This window comes from Vicugna pacos, chromosome 3 (genome assembly GCF_048564905.1).
Source record: "Vicugna pacos chromosome 3, VicPac4, whole genome shotgun sequence".
Taxonomy (NCBI): domain Eukaryota; kingdom Metazoa; phylum Chordata; class Mammalia; order Artiodactyla; family Camelidae; genus Vicugna; species Vicugna pacos.
The window spans coordinates 88,583,130-88,597,498 of record NC_132989.1 but is presented as its reverse complement, the minus strand read 5'-3'; positions in this window follow the sequence as shown (position 1 = coordinate 88,597,498).

Sequence of the window (14,369 nt, the reverse complement as noted above, 5' to 3'; positions counted from 1 at the left end):
ATAAATCTGGCAAAGACCTGGAAGGCTGCTTATTATTTCACTTTGATACTGGAGTACTAAATTACTCAGTACTTTATTATCTATTTTCAAACACAACATAAACCATTTTTGTATTGTTTTTTATGTTAATATAAGCCCTTAATCACTACTTTCTTCATCCAAAATCGTTTCCTAAGCAAAAATTTATGTGGCTCTATTTATGCGTTTTATATTAGATTATTCTCTTATATTTATATCCTGTGAAGTTTGTCAGCATTATATATTAATTATGAACAGTTGATCATACATATGCCTTTATTAGAAATACTTTTCTGTAAATCTAAATTTCATAAATCTTCCTTTAAAAAGCTTTATAGAATTTCTTCTGGTTTTAATAATTGTAGATAAAGCTCTTTTCATCCATTTCCTATTGCTTCTATTTGGTTGCTCTCTTTTCTTCTGTAAGATAAATAAAACTTTTAGTACCAGACTCTATGATATATTATTTCTTACTCCCAACCTCCCACAACATTTTACGGATTCAAATTGACCTTTTCTTCCATTCTTCTTATTTTAAGTTACCAGTGTGTCAATACCTGGGAAATCTGATCAAGCGTTTAACAGTCCGTACCCTACTGACTCATTCTTTATTTCAATTTGATCTTCCTTATTCTCATTCAACTCTTTTTTTTTATTAATGTAAGTTCTTCAAGCTTTTTATTATCTAATGCATTTCTCTAAATAGCAACTGTAACCCTTACTGCCCTCATTCAGCAAAAAAATAAAATGCACTAAGCTTCTTGGAGGCAAACTATCATACCAATTTGAAAACAAGAAAATTGATGCACTGATAAACCAACGAGAACCTTAAGGTCATGTTCCTCACAAGTGGAGCAGAGTCAGGAATCCCTTGGACCCTCCTGGGTTTTATTTGAACAGGCTAAACATATCACTTATTAAAAGTTTTTCTACAGTTCTCAAGTATTTCTCTACATTTGTCCATGTTTACACTTGTCCTATTTCTAATTCTCTAGACCTTGCTGCTCACAAAGGGGTCCTGGGACCAGCTTCACTTGGGGGCTTTTTAAGAAGGCAGAATTTCAGGCCCCTCCCAGAGCCATTGAGTCAAAATCTGCAATATGTCAAGATCCCCAGGTAATTTGTATGTGCCGTTCAGTTCAGAAGCACTGCTCTGGCAGCCTGGAAGACTCTTCTATCTGACTCATCAGTTGCAGGAGGCATAATTAGTTAATCAAGAAAAAGATCACATTCCTAAATGAGAATGAATAGGCACTGGCTACATTTTGATTGTCAATATGGTTTATTCAGTCCCAATTAGAAACAGAGATGACAGAGACCCAGACCAGGATTTTTAATTTAAGATATGCCTATGATGCAGTTATATTTGCTGAATGAAACTGCTTAAACTATTCGATGCAGGTTTCTTCTTTCTTGTCTTTGAGGCAAAGGAAGGAAACAGGAGGCTTATAGAAATCAAGGAGCTAGAAGCCGTCTAGCAAAAACATGCTATCCAACCTACTCCATTTCACCATATTGCTTTCTTGATAACATAGTACAGATTCAAAAAGTCAACTCTCCTAATTCTAAAAAAATTAAGTCATTTCACACTAATTTCACTTCAGACGTTTTATAGAATACTATTTACGATTCTTTCCTTCTTGCTTCATTAAAATTTGATTAGCAGTATGTAAAAACTTCCACTTTATTATCAATCAGTAGCCTCTCTTATGATCAGCATTATTACTATTTTTTTCTATTAACTGTAGAAAATGAGATTTTGGGAAGTGTACTTAAACTTTGTGATCCTAAGATTTTATATTTCCAAATTGAAGTTACTATCCTGTTGCATCACAAAAAAGTACTTAAGATGGTTTAGATTATATTTAATTGTTGTTGGATGAAATATACTTAGCCAGTTGTTATACAAACCATGTGTGTTCCATACCAAATTAAATGAAATGGAAAAAGACAACAGTTCTATCCAGTATTACTGCCTCAATATTGCACAAATTAGGAACACACATATTCTATTATATATGTGAATTCTGGGGCTTCTCTTTTACTTAGAAATAAAATGATGAATAAATAAATAGTGTGTATACATAGTAACAAAAAAACGGCTAGATCTAGAAACCCACATTACCTGAATAGCCAGCTGAGTACTTTAAGCAATACGCATTTCTACTTCAACAAGTTTTGTCTCAAAGTTCAGTGATAAATAAGCAGAGTACACTGACCATAATGAATACCTTTCTTGCTGAGTCAGGATTATTACAATGCAGTAACAATGTGATATAGTTTAGAGTTAAAAAGTGACTGCTCTGGGGGAGGGTATATATAGCTCAGTGGTAGAGGGTGTGCTCAGCATACATGAGGTCCTGGGTTCAATCCCCAGTACCTCCATTAAAATAAATAAATAAACCTAATTACCTGTCCCCTCCCCAACAAAAAAGTGACTCCTCTTAGGACTTTTGAGGAATTGACAGATATCAATAGCATATGAAAAGAACAGCACATTGATAGAATTTCATCTGCTACTTCCATGAACAAGCTTTTGCTATTTCTAAATGTCAAAGATTCCCTTAGCTTTTGAACCACTTCCACTTGTGTTTGAATTTACTTGTAATCAGAGGGCTTGACAGTCTCTACCTTCCTAGTGCACATTGCTCAGTGAATACCTGTTCTCTGGTTTTATCCTAATCTGACCTATTTTGATTTTTTCACCTCTGAATCTTATTTCTATTTTGTAGTAAACATTCATAACACATGTATAAATAAATGGAATGGGAGGTGGAAAGTTGTCAAAGAACTGTGTTTAACTTCATTCACAGACTAGACATCATAACACAGGAAAAAATTAGAAATGTGTACATGTTCAGTAGCTTTCCATGCAACTACACTGGTTATTCCCAAGTTTGCAGGAATCAACATTTGTTGAAGATTCACTTGATCTGTGATGATTAATTTTGTGTGTCAACTTGACTGGACCACAGGGTGCCCAAATATTTGGTCAAACATTGCTCTGAGTGTATCTGTGAGGGTGTTTTGGGGGTGGGATTGCTGTTTAAACTGGTAGACTAAATGAAGCAGATCGCCCTCCCTAATGTGAGTGGGTCTCATCTAATCAGCTGAAGGCCTAAATGGAATAAAAAAAGCCACCCTCCCTTGAGTAAGAGGCTTCTTCCTGCCTGACTGCTTTTGAATGGGGCCATCAGCTTTTCTCTGCCTTCACACTTGAACTGAAACATCAGCCCTTCCTAGTTCTTGAGTCTGCCAGCCTTTGAACTGAAATGACACCATTGGCTCTCCTGGGTGTCCAGCCTGTGCGCTCATCTTGCAAATCTTGGGACTTGCCATTCTCCATAATCACAGGAGCCAGAAAGAGAGAGAGAGAGAGAATACATATATCCTATATATATATCCTCTATATGTATCCTATTAGTTCTGTTTCTTTAGGGAACCCTAATACAAGGTCCCTCACATAACTTCAAAATTTTGACTAAGAAATAATAATGAAAATGTACTTCTTACAGTATTCCTTAATCTCCTACTATTTCCTCCGCATCTGGTGTTCTCATTTGTATGCATGGTTATAAGATCAGAGGCTAGCGGAGGTATTTGTTGTGACCTCGTAACTTTTTCTGACATATTCAATTTCCTGACCAGTTCATGCTATCCTTTTGTCCATCCTGCAAGATTTGGGGATAAGTAATAGATTAGCTCATGGTGGCTCTATTAAAGATGAATTTATCTTCAATCAGTCCAATTTTTAGAAAAGAGACTAGTGAAATTATTTCAGATTATAGCTTCAAAATCATTGTATGGGTTATAGAGCTGGAAAATAGAGTTGACCCTCTCCATTCTCAGTTGGTTATAAGGAAAACTGTATCCACAAAGAAAATAATGGAGACAGAATCTCTGGCTGCATATTCAACAGCAATTTCCGGTTCCTCCTTGGTAACAGATCCCTCTAACCTGGTCTCGATGAATCATGAAGGAGTCTGAGTCAACAAGGTAATGTCATTTCCTCTTTGCTTGTGATTGTTTCAGAGGCAGGTCTGTGATCTATTTCTGACCTCTGAGCTGTAAGAAGAAATATGCTGAGGATTTCCGAGAAAGATTTCACCTCTAATAAAAAAAAGAGAAGGCCTTTTTTTGCCCCTTTCTCTATTTTCCTACTTTGGAAACTTTCAAATAAGTGGAGCTGCAAAGCTCTTTACAACCACGAGGTGATAAGCCTGATGATGACATTCAGTGCCCTGAGGAAGCAGAGTTAAACGGTGGAGAGAAACTAGTTTTTTAGATACCACTGAGCCACCAAACCAACCCTGGGACCAAGTACCTTAAGATTTCTTGTTAAGTAAAAATCAAATGTTGCTATGCTTTTTTCTATTGCTTTCAACCAAGCACAACTAAACTGGGATAATCTGACATGATGAATTATGTATTAAAATGTATGAAGCTATGTTTATTTTTCAGTTGTTGTTTCTGATTATGTCAGTTTCATACTGAGTAGCCTATCTTCTCTTGCATTATACATAATTGCATTAGGTTAATTTCTCTTATGATGTTTTCTGTTAATACTCCCATTAATGTAATACTCTGTGGTTGCTTTTGCATGTATAAGTAATCCTCAAACATGTATTATTAGATATATATATTCTGGAGATCAAGCCTTTGTCGATTTCATTTGCAAAAATTTTTTCCCATTCCATAGGTTGTCTTTTTGTTTTACTTACGGTTTCCTTTGCTGTGCAGAAGCTTGTAAGTTTCATTAGATCCCATTTGTTTATTCTTGCTTTTATTTCTTCTAGGAGAAAATTTTTGAGATGTATGTCAGATAATGTTTTGCCTATATTTTCCTCTAGGAGGTTTATTGTATCTTGTCTTATGTTTAAGTCTTTGATCCATTTTGAGTTGATTTTTGAGTATGGTGTAAGGGAGTGTTCTAGCTTCATTGTTTTACATGCTGCTGTCCAGTTTTCCCAACACCATTTGCTGAAGAGACTGTCTTTATTCCATTGTATATTCTTGCCTCCTTTGTCAAAGATTAGTTGACCATAGGAATATAAATAAAGTATTTCCTTTACACTAATGGTCTAGGGTACCCCTCAGAAGTTCACAGAGTTTAGAGCAAAATAATTCCTTTTAGGGGGCAGAATACCATTTTTGTTCTTTAAAGAAACAGCCCTTGATTTGATTCCAGGGCATTGTAGAGAGCTGAAGTCCTATCAATGGAACCAACATGACAACATGAACTGCTATCATGAAATGAGTGCTACCCAATTAACTAGTTTCTCCATCAGCAGGTGGGAATATATATGTGGACTTGAGCCAAAACAGATTCTGAGGACACAGTAATCTGCATGAGCTTATTCTCTGCACCGCTTCCCCTCCTTATTCTTCACCTATGTCTTCACGGGAAATTCCCTATGGCCAGCTGATCAATGAGGGGGAAACTGAGCCTGATTTACAGAAGTCGCTGCACAATATGTTAGCGCCAGACAAAAGTACATTGCTTAGGCATTATAGCCCACTTGGGTGTAATTTAAGAGAACTTTAGGCTGTACATTTGGTTGTTCACTACTCTTGTAAGGCGAGATAATACTGATTTATGTGTGGTGTCTAATAATTGAGCTAAATGATTAAGGACTTTGAAGGAACAAGATTAGAGAATTGGTAGCAATGAGTTTGGGGGAAGAAATATGTGGATGAACCACTGAGAATGAACCAGAGTATGAGAACATTTGTGCTTAATACAAATGCTCACTAAACTGTTGCCGAGAAGATTATCAATCAGATAGGCAGGTGTGACACAACCTCTTTCCCTAGGTACTACATGACTTGTTCAGAAGGCTAATGAACAAAGCAGATATGATGGTGGCAGTAGAGAATATGCTCATTGCTCACAAAAGCCGATTTATCTGGAGGAGTATTAGGTGTCCAACATGCAAGCAGCAGGACAAAGCGTAAACACCCAATAATAATGTCTTCAGTGAACAAACCACTAGCTTTTTGGCAGGCTCAGTGATAATCTTGGAACTACTCTATCACAGTGGCAGCAGGGAATTTCAATACTAAACTAGATGTTTATTCTAGGATTACATTGTCACTATCTGCATATTATGCTTCTCTGATTACCACTCTCCATGAGGGTATTGAATGTCTTATATGCCACCATGATATCCAATTCTACATTGCTTGTATGTAAGGAACTTGATTTGTAAGAAGAGAGTAAATATTCACTGGACTTGCCTGTCTCACCATTGACCCTATCACCCCAAAATAACTAATTATAGAATGGTGGGTATTCTATTAAAGACTCAATTCCAATGCCAGCTGAGAGACAATGGCTTGTAAGGTTGGGCTGATACTGGAGGATGTTGTGTGTGTTCTGAACTAGTAACCAGGTATGGGTGTGTGTCTCTCATAGAGCAAATACAAGGAACTTTGATCTGGATTATGGATGTCAGAGTGGCATCCTTCACTGTTACAACTACTGATCCTTTTCAGATTTATGTCTTCTATCCCTGAGATTCTAGACTTTGCCTAATTGGTACCCAAGGGAAGATCCACAGCAATATTCCATTGACTTTAAGGGTGAGAGACTGCTATGTGACCTTCTAAGGCTCCTCATGCCTCTGGACATACAATCAAAAACTTAAGAGGTGGTTCTATTGTTGGCTGGCATAATAAACCTTGACTCGAGAGAGGAATTAAAATTGCAATTTCTGAGAAAAAAATAAAAAGAACCCAGGAGATTCCCCTTGGCTGGCTCCTAATTCTGCCAAGTCCTGTGGTAAAAAATTAATGAAGGCTAATTGCCAAAATGTGGAAGCAACCAAGATATCCTTCAATAGGTGGATGGATAAATAAGCAGTGGTACATCCACACAATGGAATATTATTCAGTGATTTTTTAAAATGAGCTATCAAACCACAAAAAAAACATGGAGGAAACAAATGCATTTTGCCAAGTGAAAAAGAGCAGTCTGAAAAGGCTTTATACTGTAGTATTCCAACTATTTGATGCTCTGGAAACCATCCAGAGACAGTAAAATTAACAGTGAGTGCCAGGAATTGGGGAGAGGGGGATGAATACACAGAGTGTGGAATTTTTAGGGCACTGAAACATTCTGAATGACACTGTAATGGTTGATACATGATATTATGTGTTTGGCAAAATCCATAGATCTGTACAACACAAAGAGTGAACCTTAATGTAAACTGGGGTTTAGTTGATACTAATGTATCAATATTGGTTTCTCAATTTAAGCAAATGTACCTCACCAAAGCAAGATTCTAAACCTTCTTGGAACTCTCTGTACTTTCTACTCAACTTTTTAATAAACTTATAACCACTCTAAAAAATAAAATATATTAATTGTTTGAAATAAAATAAGTTAAGAATGACTACAGCATACTCATGAAAGTAGATTTTGAAGGACGTTTCTGTCAGGAATGAAGATTTGGCCACCTTGCAATGTAAAATCCTGACTAGCAGAGATATTAGCTGAGGGCACATGGTCATAGATGCCAATAGTGACTGGTGACCATCCACAGAAGCAAGGGTCTTAACTTCCAGCCACACTGTCTTTCTTGTACTGTCTTCACAGTGTTTACCTCTTCTTTCCTCTCCTTTTCTCCCTCTCTTTTTATATAAGGTATGGTAGGGGGTGGTTAATAATTTTGAACCATACATGACAAAATATCAAGATAGTATAGTGATGGACTTGGAAGAGGAATAGACATCACCCAGAATTCTTGCATGTAAAGTAGATGCTTTGAGATTTTCAAAGCAGTAGACTGATGAGATTTTCAGACTGTTCCCTTGTTGAAGAGAGTGTAGGTTAGTGTTCACTTATCAAAGAAATTGTTGCATTCTGTCAGGAAGAAGCATGGGCCTTTTGTGTTTAATTGGTAAAAAATGTATGTTGATATTGAACAAATCAAAGCAAATAATGATTTTTTTATTATTTGAAGTCTGTTCCTGTGTTTGAGGAAATCCCCAGCATATCGGTCTTAACGGTTCCAAGAAACTCTTGTTTTAGAAGCTGAAACGCCAAAAGTGTGCCTTCTCCACCTCCTTTGCAGCTAGGGTGCCCGCCTATGATTTAGGTTCTGCCAGTATGTTTGCCTGTGATGAATTTTGACTTAGAAATTAACTAAAAAAGAAACAGATTCAGTTAAGGTTTCTCTGTTTCTAGAGGAGGTAATGCAGCAGCTGTGTGTTGTGAGGCGCCGGGTGGGCGTGGTGATGGTGGTTTAACAGTTGGCCTCGGATTGCACAACAGCCACAAGGTTGCTGCATTCTGCGTTCTGCGAGCTGCAGCGCTGGTTCTTAGCGGTGGTGGTGGCAGTTTCCTCTCTGGACCGGTTCCACAGCGTGCTTTGGGGCACGTTTCCTGATTGCTTAACTTTAAGTCTGGCTTTCCAGCTTTTCAACAGTTTCACAAGCTCCCCAATATTTCTGTGATTAATTTATTTACCGTTAACATCACGCATGTTAAGCTTCTGTGATTTATATTTTAAAAAAATCCAAGATATACAAATGTAAGAAATGCTCAGCAAACATGTGTCTTTTTAAATTTAAGATATATTCTATGTCACATCAGGTAACGTGAACAAAATTCAACAAACTGAACTGAGGTAAAGACTGAAGATATTTTAAGTCTAGCTGGTCTTAAAAATGTAACTGGGTAGATCTTATATATATATAAGTTATATATAATCACAAACTAACACTTTAAAAGGTCTAGAGTGTTTGAGTCCAAATGTTCTGGCTAAAAATGTTGATTCTAATCTTGTGAGAAAAAAGGGATATGAAAATATACTGATAATCTGAATCAGTATTTTTCAATTCTAGGAAACAACTTTCTAAATAGATTTTTCAATAGGTATTACACAGAAGTTGAAATATTTGGTTAATAAATATGAAAACTGTAGGTATAATCATAATTAGAATTTTTTTGTTTTTTATTTCTTAAAATGTTTAATATGCCCTGTGCTTTGTGGATCTCTAAAAGAGTGAAAAATACAGCTCGATATTTACCAACTGTATTTGAATATGGACTATTTTACTTAGTAAGTTAGAAAGCAAGTATTCCCCTAAACACTCTTGCAAAAACTAGTATAGATCAATTATGATCTAACATTTCAGTGCTAATATATTTGAATAATTTTGGTTGCAAGTAACAAAAAGCATAATTCAAACTGGCTCTTATGATAAAGAAAATTTGAGATAACAGTAAAGACTTAAGCATAGTTTAATGCAGGGGTTTAGCAGTGACACAGAATAAATGCTTCATGTCCTCTCTGTATCTCCACTTTACCTTTTTAGGTCTCCATTTTATTCTATGGCTTGAAACTCCACGTCATCACAAAATAACTCCCTCATGCTTCCTCTGCCATGATCAGAGAGAGGCTATTTTCCTCTCAGTCCTTGAATAAAAGAGTTGTGTTGCCTTCTGATTTGATTAGCTGAAAACAGATGCTCCTTCCTGCACCAATTATCATGACCAAGTGTTCTTGGCATGGGGCTCAACCCCCTCAGAGGTTGTCACATGGCTGGGAAATTCACTGGTTAGGGGTGTGCATGGGCAGGGGATATTGAATGCTTAGGAGGCCACTACATGTATCCCCAACAATGGGTCACTATGTGTATTTCATTTCAGCAAACTTTGCCATTAAGATACTGCTAGAACAGCAATTAGAGGAGCAGAGCCTGGAGCCCCCAACTTTGCTGATCTGACAAAATGAGGTTGCTTTCAACTGGATAGTTCTGAATCTTACCTATGCCCATATGTCCTAGTTCAAATTTATTAAACAGTTTTTAGACCCATATGTATAGGATATTTCATGTGTTTGTGTATGCATGTGTCCATTGTGTATTGTATATGATATATAGATTATATGTATAAATGTTTAAAATCTATACACACACACGCCCCCCCCCCCACATTCCTACGTATAGTTTGGAGGCCTTCACATTAAACTGTTCTCCATAAAGTGTGAAGAAAAAAAATGGGTGCAGAAGTAGAGAAGAAAAACTTACTTTATGTACATTTGTAGTATGTGCATCTAAACATTTTACATTATAGATGTATTAATATCATCATAATTTTATTTTAAATTATCTCTTAAAACAACAGAAATGTATCTTCCTCACAGTTTTAGAGGATAGGAGTCTGAAATCAAGGTATTACCTGGGCCACGCTCCCTCTGAAACCTCCCTCCTTGCTTTATCTGTTTTGTAGTTCTGTTTGACAGTGTTTTAAGTTTCCTGGCTAATAGGTGCACCGCTCCAATCCTGACCTAGACTTCTCCCTTTGTTTGTCTGTGTCTTCACATGGTAATCTCCCATAATTTTAAATATTACTTTAAAACAGCAGATGATTCTTAAATAAATTTGGCTCCCACCTAAAAGATATCAAAGTATATGAGGGGTGTGATTTGATTCTCAGTCTCCTCTATAGAAATTTAAAAGGCCCCTACTTTCAGAGGGGCCTGACATAAGTAATTGCACACATGCACCTAGGTCTATAACTGTCAACCAAGCACTAACAGAGAAAGCTACAGAGTGCGACAGAGAGATGGCAGCTCGTGGGTTTGCGTTCGTTTCTGCTAGTTCTTTCCTCTGTGTCTGCCGTGTTTCATGTTACTGTTATTTAGCTACTGAGCTAATGTGCTTATATTTATAAGGGGTCTGGTGTGAACCTGTAAATAATCAAAGATGCATTAGCTCCCTGGAGGGCCAACATGATTCGCTAAACAAGCCAAGACACCTAGGGACCTAATCATGCAATTTCCCTAAGAAGCTCAGCTTTGAGGAAGAAGTCACATCACTCAGCAATGAGTATTATAATTACTCACAGCGGTTTGCCTGGTGCTATATAACATTCAATTTGCAGAATTAAAGGTAATGCAATTCAAAAGAAAAACGGCTGGTTTTAAAGAATGAATGGCCACAAGTGTCTTTGGGTTAGAGCCTCTATATTAGAGTTTTACAAGGTTTAAACTTTTAATTAATATCTTATTTAGCTTGCTCTAAATTCCATTAAGCTTCTCCAGGACAAAACAAATCGGAAGCTGATCTCTGATTATAAGCCAAAGGGCAAAAAGCCAAAGAACCGAGACAAATTTTGAAGAAAGAGGTCTATCACGACTAATCTTTCCAAAAGGATAAAAACTAATCAAAGAAGAACCAGATATAGGACAAAAGCCCTGTGAAATGCACCAAGAAAAAATAATTTAATTTTTTAAGAAAAAAGGTTTACCTGCCAGAGAAGAGTTAGCAGTTTGGGCAGGAAAAGATCGAAATAAAATGCCAGAGTATTACTTGAAGTCTTAGATGTTCTCAAGAAGAACTGGGATCCTGAAAGATATAGTTCAGTGGAAAGTCATGTGTCATGACATGTACAATTTAGTACACCAAAAGATTTAATCAGTATACACACTTTCTAAGTGTATGTGTGAGTATAACCTGGTTCTCAACCAAGTAGTCAATGACCCTAGATATTATCAAATATAAGTTTTGCCAAATTATTAGTTGAAAAATGACAGTCCAATGCTATTTGATTTACATACTTAGAATTATCAGTGAGGTTGAGCATATTTTCACATATTCATTGGTAATTTTCTTCTCTTTGTCTATTGTTTCTCTTTTTCTATATAATACAAGTTTCCCCTGCTATTCAAAGGCAAATTGTTCCTGTGAAAACTTTCCTAAGCCAAAATGGCGTAAAGTAAAGCAGTCACCTAGGACGTATCTTGCTAATGGACCCACAAAATAAACTGAGATAAAACACAGATGCTCACAGACCCAGTTTGAAGCTAGCAGTGGATTGGTGCTGAGACACTGAGTGTAGTTCCCAGGTAGGAGCTTGGTGGTGCCACTCTCACTGCTAGGGGTGCGGAATGCCTCTGTAACGGCTTTCTGCAAAACTAACACTGAATGCTATTTTTGCCTTTTACCTTTTTGCATAAAAGCAAAAATCTTCTTTGAATTTCTTTCGGTTAGTGAAAAAACAGGTACTAATTAGGTCTTTTGTAAAAAGCAAAGTGGCATAAAGAGAACTTTGGAAAAGTGGGGGATATGGGTACTTATCAATATCATCTATCCCTTTTGTATATTGGTTTCTTCACTGTTTTCTTAATAATTTCTAAGTTTAAAAAAATGACCTTTTTGAGGGGAGGGTATAGCTCAAGAGATAAGAGCACATGCTTAGTATGCATAGGGTCCTGTGTTCAATCCCCAGGACCTCCTCTAAAATAAGTAAATAAATAAACCTCCTCCTTCAAAAAAACTTTAAAAGAATAATAATTTTTAAATGACCTTTTTATCTGCTATATATAATTCTAATAATTTTTCTCAATTTATCTTTTTACCAATAATTATGGAATTTCTTGCTGTTTATAAAGATTTTAAAAAATATTTTATGTAAACTAATTTTTATTCTTTACCATTAATATTGCTAAGTTTGGAATCTTCCAGACCCCCCTTCAGAGCACCTACAGGAAGTTTTCTTCAGAAATAAATAGTCTTTTTCCCGTTTGATTATTGAGCAAACAAAAACATTGGCAGTGTGAGGCCCTGAGGAAATTTCATTTGTGAATAATTGCTTTTGACCCTTATAATAATCCTATAAGTACTATTTATCATCACTGTCTTAATGATGAGGAAACCGGAGTTTAAAGAACTTAAGAAATTTTCTTAAAATCATTAAAAAAAAAAAAAGTAGTGCAGCCGGAATTCAAATCTAGACAACGTGAATCTGAACTTGAGCACTCTGCCTCTACAAGAGCCATTTCCTTCTGAGATTTCTATTACAATGCCTGGAACATTTATAGCACTTGTTTTTTCATGTCTGTCTCCAAGAAATTTGCTGGACGGTAGGGAGTGTATTAATCTCTGCACTCCCCAGAACATAGCATCAAGCCAGGAAATTAGGAAATGATGCAAAATATTTACTGGAAGAATTATTAATCTGTGATAGTTATTATAAACATTCACCCAACTGTGTGTGCTTACCAATTAATATAAGAGAGTCAAAAGAAATGGAAATTACAGACCTTTCCTTAGAGAATTTGTAGCTTACTTGAAAATGTAAACTATATATACTTATGAAAAACTGAAAGATATTTATAAAAGAATATCCAATTAATCCCCAAGAGGCTGTATTAATAATGAAGCAAACAAGTGAATGAATGAATGGTTTCGCTTTGCCTTGCCAGTTATTTTTTTCCAAATTTCTATTCATGTCTTATTATTTTTTTAAGTATCAAATTGGCTTTCTAACAGGAAAAAATTGAGGCCCATATTTGGAAACAAGTTATTACAGAGAAGAAATTCAGGATTAGAGTCAGATTCTGTGCAACTATGCTGATACAGAAAAGACTGATTTTTAGCTCAGTTCTTCAACTGACTGCTGGAGCTATGAGAAGGTGAGCCAGTATAACTGGCTTTGAAATATGGCTCTGAAAAATTCTGTCATTATGGCATGCCCCACACTCTGATATTTGACCCCTGGAAAAAAATGATGATATCACACTGAAATCCTGACTTAGAATTTTTTCTTATTGCTCCCTAAATGGATTTCTTTCTACTTCATTCTTATTTTAAGGGCAGACAGAATTCTTACTCATACAAAAGGGATAGTCACATGAAGCTTTTCCTTCAATTATCATTAGAGTGAGAAAGTTCATCAAGGGATTAAATATATGTGTGTGTATATTATATATATATATACATTATATATATAATATGTGATAGGATATGATTAGTATAATATGGATATATTGTAGGATATGTAGGCTAGGTTACAGGCTGAATTATGCCTTTCCCCAAATCATGTGTGGAAATCCTAACCCCTAGTACCTCAGAATGTGACTTCATTTGGAGATAGGGACTTTAAAGATGTAATTAAGGAAAATGAGGTCATATAGATGGTACCTAAACCTATAGGACTGATGTCTGTATTACAAGAGGAAAGTTGGGCACAGACTTGCATGCACAGGGAGAAAAGATCCTATGAGGACACAGGGAGAAAAAAGGTGGCCATCTACAAGCTGAGGAGAGAGGCCTCAGAATGAAATCAACCCTGCTGACGCCTTGTCCTTGGACTTCTAGCCTCCAGAACTGTGAGAAAACAAATTCTGTTGTGTAAGTGACCCAGTCTGTGATATATGTCGTAGCAAATCTAGCAAACGAATACAGGATATGTGTGTTGTGTGTGTGTGTGTGTGTGTGTGTGTGTGTGTGTGACAGAGACAGACATCCTTTCTTGGTATGTGGAGAGCAAAAGGGAAAAAAAAATCTCAACTCTCTCTTCCTTTCTACTCTTTCTGGATTGCAGACTCTTCTATCGTAAA